Here is a 12,005-nt window from a genome sequence, read left to right on the forward strand (position 1 = left end):
CTATTTCATACGAGTACTATCATTGAATCCCTAAAGGAAACAAATAAAATTGAAACAAAACAACAGAAAAACAAAAGCTACAGAATACACTATATTTGAGGAGCTCAAACTACATTAGCAGTACTTTTCAGCGAATGCACAGTATTTTCCTCACAATAAATCAGCATAAGCCAGATTTTAGCGAAAAGTACTACTGAAGCCAGAATACAATATATTTTAGGATGCAGGGAGTAATTCACTCTCGCATGTAAAGAGTGAACTACTAGTTTCTTATTCCATGTTCCCATGTGAACAACTCAAATTCGTGGTGAAGCCTATAGTCCTCGCTGCAATACATAGACCTTCCTTTCTATCCGTCTGCATCGCCGCAAGCATTGCCTGCACACGGAAGATCACCACGCACCTGTGCTAGAGGCGACAGCGACAACTTGCCCTAAGCCCACATCATTTCATGGATCACTGTCAGTGCGGGACCCATGGGATACCCCGCAAGGAAGGGAGAAGAACTAGTCTAACTAGGATTCTTCCCCTATTCTCTTAGTAGCAGTATTATTCTGTAATCCTACTAAGAACTCTCATTGTAAACTGACTAGGACTCTGGCCTCCTGACTATATAAAGGAGGGCAGGGCTCCTTGGATCGGGAGTTCAGAGAACAATTGTATGACACAACACTTTACAATCAATCCAACGCAAAGGCTAACACCGACTGGACGTAGGGCTATTACTTGATCGAAGATCGATGGTCTGAACCAGGATAAATCGAATGTCTCTTGCATTTACCGTCGAGTTCTGCATACGCTGAAGCCCAAACATACTACCCCGGGGACCCCCGTGGCAGGCTATCGGTGGTGAAACATCGACAGCTGGCGCGCCAGGTAGGGGCTTTCGGCAACTTTGCACCCGAGAGCTCGATGGACCTCGACAACATGATCTTCTCAAAGGGATCAACCTTCATCTTTGGTTCATGGATCTACAAGGCAGGCGACGATGGCAAGCGCCAAGGCCGTCTCCTCGAAGACTCAAATCATCATCAGGACTTTTTCATTTCGGCGACAACGACAGATCAGCTTGCCAGAAGATTCACGTAGCTCGTGATGTCCAATCCAACTCGGATTTCATGACTTCACACATCCGATTCAAACTCAGGTTCCGCTTCTGAGACGGAGTCTTATCCGAGTTCTTTCGGAAAACCGAGTTCTTTTCTGACAAAGCTCCGGAACACAACGTCAACCTATCAAGAATACTACTCAGAGTACACTCAAAGTACTTTAAAGAAGTCGGGTCCTCTTCCGTTCGGACTCCACAACATGGCAACATCTTATCAAACATGGCCCGAAGGATCCACCTATCGCGTACTTAGAATGCCGCTGAAAGGAGCACAGGAAGGTCTCGTCTTAACTATAACCTCTCAAGACTACAGCGTCCACTGGCTAGGTTCCGTTCCTGAGGATAGCAGCACTCAACTAGTTGACAACGCGACAACAACAGCTCTACCCTACCAAGAAGGAGACTCGATCTATGACTTTGAAGCCTCTACTGAAGTTATCAACAACTCTGACAGTACAGAAACCAAAGACGATGACAGAACAACTCATGCTAGAGAAGTATTCATGATTCGCCGTCCTCGATCACCATTAGTCCCCCTAGAGGCACCTGACGTTAGGTCTTCAGATGAATCTGAATCCAACATATCACCATTTATCCAGGGGCATGATGGTGAGACTAAGAGTCAGAGGCAAGCCAAAGAGAGAAAGAACAAATTGAAACAAGGACATCAGCGCCATGCTAAGCAATGAAAGGACACTTGGACCAAATATGAGTCAGACCTAGCCGAGTACAATAGAAGAAAATCAGAGTGAGAGGTTGAAGAAGGACGAGCAGCGAATACACCCTAAAATAAGATCCGAGAAGCATTAGAAGAACTCAGGGCTACTTCACATCCTAATGAAAAACAAGAACAGCTCTGGGACTTCCTTCGATCAACAGTCCTAAGGACGCACGACGGAAGGGCCCGTTCAAGACTACCTGACAGGTCAACATCTCATGAGCAGGAAGATCAAAATCAAAGGAAGTCTGCTTTTGAGAGACTTGGACCAAGTGGAAGTCCCAACAGAGAGAGTAGAAGAAATCATAGTCAAAACGACCGAATTGAACAACCAAGAAAAAACAGAAGTAAAGCACCTACTCAGACAACCACGCAAAACTACTCTCACCAAGACAACAGTTGGTAAGAAGGGGGCGCTAAATCAGAATACACAGAAGCCAGAACGCACGATAGATTCCCCTGTTTTGCAAACAGACTTGCTTCAATACGACTACCTCACAAGTTCAAGCCGTCCAACCACTCCAAGTATGATGGCAAGACCGAACCAAAGCAATGGCTCAGGATTTATTCGCAATCGATTGAATTGGCCAAAGGAGATGATGACATCAAGACCTTGTTCTTTCCCATGGCCCTAGAAACCATGCCACTTCAATGGTTTGACAAATTGAATCCAGGATCAATCAGAAATTGGGAGGACTTGCAAAGAGCTTTCTTTGAAAATTTCACGGGTATTATTACACACCCAATCACCCACACAGAGTTAAAAGGACTCAAGCAGAAAGGAGGTGAAAGTCTCAGAAATTACTATCGACGATTTGGCGAACTATGAGCTCAAGTACATGACATCACACAAAGAGAAGTAATCGAAGCTTTCTCCCACAGAATCATGGCTAGGTGGCAATTTCAAGACTTCTGCAAAGAAAATCCAAGAAACAATGAAGAATTCAGATGAACAGTGGAAAAAGATAATTACTACAGAGGAAAAGACACGAGAAAGATTCCCGGATAGAAACAACAGAGACAACCCAGATAGGCAAAATCCTCAAAACAACAGACATCAGGAGAGAAAGCGTGGTCCAGACAACACAGTAGCAATGGCTGACAAATCAAAGAAGTTTTCAAAACCCAGAAGATATGACGACATTGAAAACATATGTTGCCCCTTGCACCCCAATGGAAAGCACACCATCAGAAATTGCTACACCTTCAATGAAAGATACACAAGGAAAGATAGTAAGGGGAACAATAAAGAAGAAAGTCAGAAAAAAAGAAGACAACCATGAAGACAAGGGATTCCAAAAATCCAGGAGGACAGTGGTAGTAATCTTTGCCGGGGTTCCAGATTCCAGAAGCAAACATCAAGAAAAGCTAGCATTACGAACCATCATGGCAGCAGAACCTGCTACACCAAGATATCTCAATTGGTCAGAGTATCCAATCCAATTTTCAAGAGAAGACCAATGGACTAGCATAGGAAACGCAGGCCATTACCCACTGGTTCTAGATCCAACCATTGCCGGTATGACTGTTACGAAAGTACTAATCGACGGAGGAGCCGGACTCAACATCATTTTTTTAGAAACTCTAAGGAAGATGGGACTACAACTCGCCGGGATGATCACACCAACAAGCACGCCTTTTTACGGCATAGTACCTGGCAAGGCAGCAATGCCACTTGGACAAATCACTCTACCAGTTACTTTTGGGACTCCCTCAAACTACCGTATAGAGTTCATTAAGTTTGAAGTCGCAGACTTCGATTCATCATATCACGCGATCCTCGGGCGCCCAGCACTAGCAAAATTCATGGCAATACCGCATTATCCGTACCTGTTGCTTAAGATGCCAGGGCCTAACGGTGTTCTTTCTCTTCGGAGTGATTTGAAGCGCGCATTTGACTGTGATGTTCAGGCAATCCAAATTGCAGCAAAAGCACAAGCCGACAATGGTAGAAAAGAAATAGCCACTATTGCCACGGAAATAAGCCAAGAAGAATTAGAGATACCAGCTAAAAAGCCCAGCATCCTTGCACCACCAAAAGAAGCCGATGTCAAGCAAATTGACCTGGGCACTGGCGATCCCTCCAAAACAACAACCATCAGCGCCCACCTCTCGGCAAAATAGGAACTCGCGCTGACCAACTTTCTTCGGGACAACAAAGATATCTTCACTTGGAAGCCAGCTGACATGCCAGGTGTCCCAAGAGAGTAGGCCGAGCACAAAATTGATATCAATGAAGGCTCCAAGCCTGTGAAGCAACGACTACGACGATTCTCACCAGACAAGAAGGCAGCAATTAAAAAGGAAATTACAAAACTAATGGCAGCTAGATTCATCAGAGAAATCCTCCATCCAGATTGGCTAGCAAACCCAGTTCTGGTATAGAAAAAGAATACGAATGAGTGGCGCATGTGTGTCGACTACACAGATCTCAACAAACACTGCCCGAAAGATCTGTTCGGGCTACCACGCATTGATCAGATAGTGGATTCAACAGCGGGATCTACCCTATTATCCTTCCTTGATTGCTATTCAGGATATCACCAGATTGCATTAAAGGAACAAGACCAGAGCAAGACATCTTTCATCACTCCATTCAGTGCCTACTGCTACAAAACCATGTCATTTGGACTCAAAAATGCTGGTGCGACTTACCAAAGAGCTATCGAAACATGCCTTGGTGATCAGATCGGCGAAAACGTAGAAGCATACGTGGATGACGTAGTGGTAAAGACAAAGAACTCGGATACACTAATTGAAGACTTAAAGCAAACCTTTGAAAACATGAAAAGATGGAGGTGGAAATTGAATCCAAACAAATGTGTATTTGGAGTTCCTTCAGGACAACTACTCAGATTCCTGGTCAGTCATCGCGGAATCGAAGCAAGCGCCAAGCAAATTCGAGCCATAATAGAGATGGGCCCTCCTCGAAGCGTCAAAGATGTGTAGAAGCTAACAGGCTGCATGGCGGCACTAAATCATTTCATATCAAGACTGGGTGAAAAAGGTTTACCTTTCTTTAAATTACTAAAGAAGACAGACAAGTTCGAGTGGACAGAAGAAGCCAACGAAGCTTTCAAGAAACTGAAGGCATATCTCACATCCTCACCCGTTCTCACACCTCCAAAGAAATACGAAGACATGATGCTGTACATTGCGGCAACTTCTACTGTGATCAGCACTGCGATTGTCGTAGAAAGAGAAGAAGAAGGGCATGTATATAAAGTACAACGCCCCGTATACTACATCAACGAAGTACTGTCAGAATCAAAAATCTGGTATCCGCATGTGCAAAAACTACTCTACGCCCTCCTAATCACTTCACGCAAGCTTTGCTACTATTTTGAAAGCCACAAGATTACCGTGGTGACAGATTTCCCACTCGGAGACATCTTACACAACAGAGACGCAACATGGCGCATATCTAAGTGGGTAGTTGAACTTGGTGCTCTCAATATCGATTTCACCCCATGAAAGGCAATTAAATCTCAAGCCCTAGCTAATTTTGTTGCCGAATGGATAGAAATTCAACAGCCTGTATCAAGTACCATCCTTGATCATTGGAAGATGTACTTTGATGGATCACTCAAGCTAGGCAGAGCCGGGGTAGGCATCCTCCTAATTTCTCTAGATGGAAAGCAACTCAAGTACGTCCTTCAGATTCTATGGCAAGCTACAAATAATGAAGCAGAATACGAAGCCCTCATCCATGGGCTACGAGTGGCAATTACCCTTGGAATCAAGCGTTTACTCGTTTACGGCGATTCAGCAGTGGTAATCAATCAAGTCAACAAAGATTGGGACTGCACCAAAGAAAACATGGGTGCTTACTATGCTGAAATACGAAAGCTCGAAAAACATTTTCAAGGATTAGAAATTCTACATGTCCTGCGCGATTCTAATATTGCGGCAGACATCCTCGCCAAGCTTGGATCAGACAGGGAAAAGGTCCCACCCGGTGTATTCATAGAGGAGTTATTAGCTCCCTCTATCAAACAACCTGGTGAGATAACCCCTGAAATCTCAGCTAAAGACACCTAGATTTTGGTAATCACCACTTCATGGACCCAGGTTTTTATTGATTACATCAAAGAGAATAAGTTGCCAGCGGAAAAACATGAAGCTACTCAAGTTGTTTGCAGAAGCAAGAATTACATCCTAGTAGGAGACAAGCTCTACAGAAGAGCCGCATCATCAGGAGTACTCCTAAAATGTGTCTCATTTGAAGAAGGCAAAGAAGTCCTAGACGAAATACACTTAGGTTGCTGTGGAAATCACGCCGCTTCAAGAACACTAGTCGGCAAAGCATTCCACACTGGTTTCTACTGGCCAACCACTTTGAAAGACGCAGAAGAACTCATCAGAAGATGCAAAAGTTGTCAGATGTTCGCAAGACAGGCTCATGTGCCAACCCACAACCTCATCTGCATACCACCTGCTTGGTCTTTCTCCTGTTGGGGGCTGGATCAAGCAGGACCTCTCAAGAAAGCAAAAGGCGGCTTCGAGTACATCTTCGTGGCAATTGACAAGTTCACCAAATGGATTGAATTCAAACCACTAGCAAAATACAGCGCAACTAAAGCAGTCGAGTTCATCCAAGACATTATGCACCACTTCGGCATGCCCAATCGAATCATCATGGATTTGGGTTCTCCCTTCACGGCCACATAATTCCAAAGTTGGGCACAGGACTACAGTTTCATAATAGATTACGCATCAGTCGCACATCCAGAGGCCAATAGACAGGTCGAAAGGGCAAACGGACTCATACTAGCTAGATTAAAACCAAGATGGTATGAAGAACTAGTAGACTATGGATCAAAATGGATTGAAGAAATACCCAAGGTTGTATGGGGGCTACGGACTCAAATAAGCAGAGCCACCGGATACTCACCTTTCTTCCTGGTGTACGGATCAGAAGCCGTACTACCCACAGACTTGATCTGGACGTCACCAAGGATAGAACAATATGACGAAGGAGAAGCAGAACACACCCAAAGATTAGAACTCGACAGTACAAAAGAAGTCAGAGTAAACGCTACCCTCCAATCAGCAAGATACCTCCAAGGACTAAGATGCCACTACAACAAGAATACCCAGTCTCGATCATTACAAATCGGAGACCTAGTACTAAGAAGAATACAAAAAACCGACGGACGCCATAAACTACTCAGTCCATGGGAAGGTCCTTTTATCATCACAAAAGTCATCGGACCAGGCACATACAAGCTGATAACTGAAGATGGAAAAGAAGTCAACAATACATGGCACATCAGTCAGCTACGAAGATTCTACGCATGAAAAGAACTCAAGGGAAAATATGTATACAAGACACAAGAGATCAACGATCATGATCAACAAAGATAGCGCTCATCAACAACATATGTATTATTATGGCTTATCAATGATTCACGATCAATAAAGATGGTCTTTCCACAAAACATATGTCTTGTTATGACTTTCTCCGAAGTTGTCTTCACTAAGCAAAATGGCTGAAACATGCCGGAGCATACCGCCCGAGAGCAAAAGAGCTGAAAACATGCTTGGGCCCGCCGATGAGGGTAGCTAATAAGCTAACACCCGAATTAAAAAGCAAAATGGCTGAAAAGACGCCTGAGCATTCCGACCGAGAGCAAAAGAGCTGAAAACATGCTTGAGCCCGCCGATGAGGGTAGCTAACAAGCTAACACCCGAACCAAAAAGCAAAAAGGCTGAAAAGACGCCTAAGCATACCGGCCGAGAGCAAAATAACTGAAAAGATGCTTGAGCCCGCCGATGAGGGTAGCTAACAAGCTAACACCCGAACCAAAAGCAAAATGGCTCAAAAGACGCCTGAGCATATCGGCCGAAGAGCAAAATAGCTGAAAAGATGCTTGAGCCCGCCGATGAGGGTAGCTAATAAGCTAACACCCGAATTAAAAAACAAAATGGCTGAAAAGACGCCTGAGCACACCGGCCGAGAGCAAAAGAGCTGAAAACATGCTTGAGTCCGCCGATGAGGGTGGCTAATAAGCTAACACCCGAACCAAAAAGCAAAATGACTGAAAATAAGCCTGAACATAAATCAGAGCAATTTCACGACAAGACCCTCCAGCTCCTTGTTCCAAATAGCAAGAGGCTCGGGGGCTACACTCAGAAGATCCCAAGAAGCGCTACACGGTTTTGCTCAAGAAAGCACTCGGACAACGCTTGTTCTTGCTCAACAAGACTTGGAGAAAATAAGACGAAGCTTCCAGAGCTCTACCATGAAGTGCTCGGGGGCTTGCCAGTCCTAGGATATTTTTGCAACCAGAGATAGGACCAGATGCTAACCACACTATGAGCTAAGCCAAGAAGAAGAAGCTGGAGATATCCTAAGTCTTTTAAGTACTAACAAGAACACAAAGTTTATCGAGACAACGGTCTACACCGGGTTGTTTACAAGTCACAGACAAGCACTCGACATATCAAGGAAGCTTGCCAAAACATCAACCTACATATACCGAGTTGTTTACAAGGCACAAACTAAAGCCAGAGAAGAACACGATAGATCAACAGGGCTGGTCAAGACAATGATCTACCCAACCCGGGTTGTTTACGAGACAAAGAAATACAAACAAAGAAGACATCAACAAAGAACAAAAATCTCATTTCAGTTCTCAAGTATAGTGTTTCGTTATAGAAGCTAGAATACAAGAGTCAATTACATCAGGCATCAGGAGAAGAAACATCAATGTTAAGATTATCTACAATCTTCCTGGCTAAGTCATCAACTTCAGGCTCCAACCTCTCAACAGCATCCAAGTACTCTTGGCTCTCGGCTTCATCAGCAACCTTGGACAAAGGAAAGTCCAGAGAAAGAACCCGGACCTGGGCAAGGACATTCCTGGTACACAGATGGGCACACCTCTTCACGAACTCCTAGAAACGAGTCAGCACTTGGGGAATAAATTGAGCCCAAGATTGACCATCATCCGCTAGAGTCCGGAGAAGGTCAGCTACTGACCGAAAAGACTTCCACAAAGCATTCCAGTTATCAGTAGCCATTGCCAACCTACTAGTCAAGTCTTGAATAGTCTTTTGGGCCTGCATAAGATCCCTATCAGCTCCACGCCTAATCAACTTAGCAAGCGCGAGTTCTTCTTCAGCTCGAGTAATTACCTCCTTAGCTTTGTTGTGGTTAGTGCGGACGAGTGTCTTCATCTCTTCGATACCCTCCGAGAGCTTCTGCTTTTCAACTCGGAGAGCTAGGTGAAGCAACAAAAACAAGTCAGCAAAAAAGGAAGTCAGAATACAAAAGGAAACAAGCACAAATCGCGATACCTTTGCACTCGTTCTTCATGGATTCCACCGCAGCATCCTTTTGCTTCTCCGCCTCTACCACCTGGGCACGAAGAGCTTTCTCCTCCTTTTGGTGCGTTTGGCGCTCAGCCTCGAACTCGGCCCGGAGGAGGTCAAGATCGGCCTTCAGAGCGCTCACCTCAGAAGACAACTTTTTCTCATTTTTAGAATAGAAAAAGAAGCCAATATGATCATGAGAGAAGGACTGAGAAAAAAGCGATAAAGAAAAACAAGACATAAGGATAGAAGAAAAATGAACATCCAAAGAAGGAACGGCAGAAAAACTTACCTGGAGCTTTCCCCAAAAGAAGTCGCAAGGGTCGATAAGCTTCCCCAGGCAGCAGTTAGCACCGACAGCTGATGAGTGGCATCAAACTGCTGCACCACGTCATCAGCAAAAGGCGGACCACCGGGGGCGAGAGAAGGAGAAGCCGGCCGAGGCGAAGAAGGCACGACCAGAGCAATCTCCTAGGAAGCCAAGGCCAATCCCTCAGATGAACCCACCGCCATGGCCATGGTCACTTCAGGAGCAGGCAAATCAGTAGCTGTGGACTCTATCCCCCTCACAGCCACCTCGGCGCCCGTGTGTTCCGAGTCCTAAGACTCAGTACGCAAGGGCGCACTAGAGGTTTGACAAGAAGTCGACTGGAGGCTCGGGGAAGATGAAGGCCTAAAAGATGACAAGGAAACCCGTAAAAAAAGAATAAGAACAAAGAAGAACAAAAGCAGAGAAATAAAACCAGAATTCACTCACTCAGCTATCTTCTTCCTCATTAAACCAAAAGAAGACCTCACTGGGGGAACCACGGCAGCAAAAATGTCCCCGCCACTCGGCGGCAGGAGCGGAGTAGCCGATACCAGAGCCCCAGAAGAACTTGGTACCGGAGCTACAGAAGAACTCGGTACCGGAGCTACGGAAGAACTCGATATCGGAGCTATGGAAGAACCCAGAGCAGGAGCCTCAGAAGAACTGATACCCGACGACCGCTTACTACAAAGAGATCAAGACCAATGTCAAAACAAAAAGAAGGTTTCAACTATAAGAAAATAAAAAAAACAACTCACCGCCGCACGAGAAGGGGTGCATCATCATCCTCTTCTTCCTCAGTCTCGACTAAGGCCACCATAGCACCAGCTAAAAAAGGACAAAAGTACTTAGTTAAAGACGAAAACAAGCAATAGAAGGACAGAGGGTATTAATGTGCTCACCTAAGAGCATGCTAGCTATAACTTGAGTACCTGGAGAAGTACTCGACTGGTGAGCTTTCTTGGCAATGGTCACACCAGAAGAAGAACCAGCCACTCGCCCCCTCTTGACGATGCTACGAGCAGCTTGAGGAACTGAACGAGGAACGTACTCTACATATACATCAGGGTTCACGGAAGAAACACCAGGAAGCATTACGGTGGTTTGCGACTTACTAGTTAAAGAAGCCCCAGCAAGACTACCCCAGCCCCCATGATGGTAGGGAGGTCGTGAAGGGGAATCGGATCGACGAAGTTACGCCCCAATTCCTACGAAAAGAATAAGAAAACAAGACAAGGAAGATTAAGCGAAAATAGATATAGCAAAAAGAAATACAAAAAGTACCCGCACCAAGAGAAAACAACTTATAGCTGGAGGCGGGTTCTTCGCACAAAACTCGGAGACAGTAAGCGGGACAATGCTTGCTCCTTTCAACATCTTCTGAAGATGCTTGAGTACCTCCTTGTCGGTCAACTCAAGGGCAGGGACCATGCGTGAAGGATCCTCAGCCCCAGAGTACTCAAAGCCAAAGTTCTCTCGCTCCTTCAGAGGCTGAACACGATGGCGAAGAAAACTCGAGACGATTCCGAAGCCGGTCAAGCCCCGCTGCTTCAGAGTGCTTATCCGCTCAAGGAACGGCCGGATAGCCTAGAGCTCGTCCGATGTTAGGGAGTTCTTTTCCCACCGGTCGTTAACCGAGGGACTAGATCCAGAATGTACAGCAAGAGAAGGAATCAAATTGGCGGCATAGAACCAGTCAGCACACCAATCCCTCACAGAATCAACTAGGTCATAGTCAAAGAACTTGCTTTTAAGACCCTGGTGAAACTGAATCCCGCAGCCACCAAGAACATTGGTGTCTTCACAGCGGGGTTGAGGCTTCAGACGAAAGAAGTGACGGAAGAGAGAAAGAGAAGGAGGAATTCCAAGGAAAGCTTCACAGAGATGTACAAAAATAGAAAGATGGAGGACGGCATTGGGAGTTAGATGGTTCAGACTAACCCCAAAATAACCGAGAAATTGATGAAGGAAGGCGGAAGCAGGAAGGCAAAGTCCAGCATGGATAAAAGAGACGAAAAGAATAATATCACCAGGACCTAGAGTAGGGACCCAATGCTCGACTGGAACTCTCCATTCAGCAATGCCCTTGCTCTGGATCAGACCATCGTCGGCAAGCTCACGAAGCTGGTCTTCAATCATTGTCGGAGCTGGCCAAGCCTTTTGGGCAGCCCTCATGGCCACGAACTCTTGGTTCTCGATCACGGAAAGAGATGACTCCTCGTCCACGAAGGTTTCCTGGGACTTGCTCGTGGCTTTCTTCCTACCCATGAACTAACGGAGGCAAAAAGGCACTAGGGAAAGAGAAAGCTCGGACGGCAACGCTCAGATGGCGGCGGCAATGGCGATGACAGAGGTGCAAAGGCTAGGGTTTTCAAGGCAAAGGCAGGGTACCAAAGAAAAGGAGGAGAAAGACCTTTAAATAGATTTTACACCGGTAAAAACGCGGCCCAACTGGCCCTTTTAAAAAAGCATGAGGACACAATGGTTCATTTACCGACGCAGCTAAAATGACGGATGACTCAAATCCTCACAACGGTACAGTTCAACGGGTA

The sequence above is a fragment of the Miscanthus floridulus genome, chromosome 9 (assembly GCF_019320115.1).
Source record: "Miscanthus floridulus cultivar M001 chromosome 9, ASM1932011v1, whole genome shotgun sequence".
Taxonomy (NCBI): Eukaryota; Viridiplantae; Streptophyta; class Magnoliopsida; order Poales; family Poaceae; genus Miscanthus; species Miscanthus floridulus.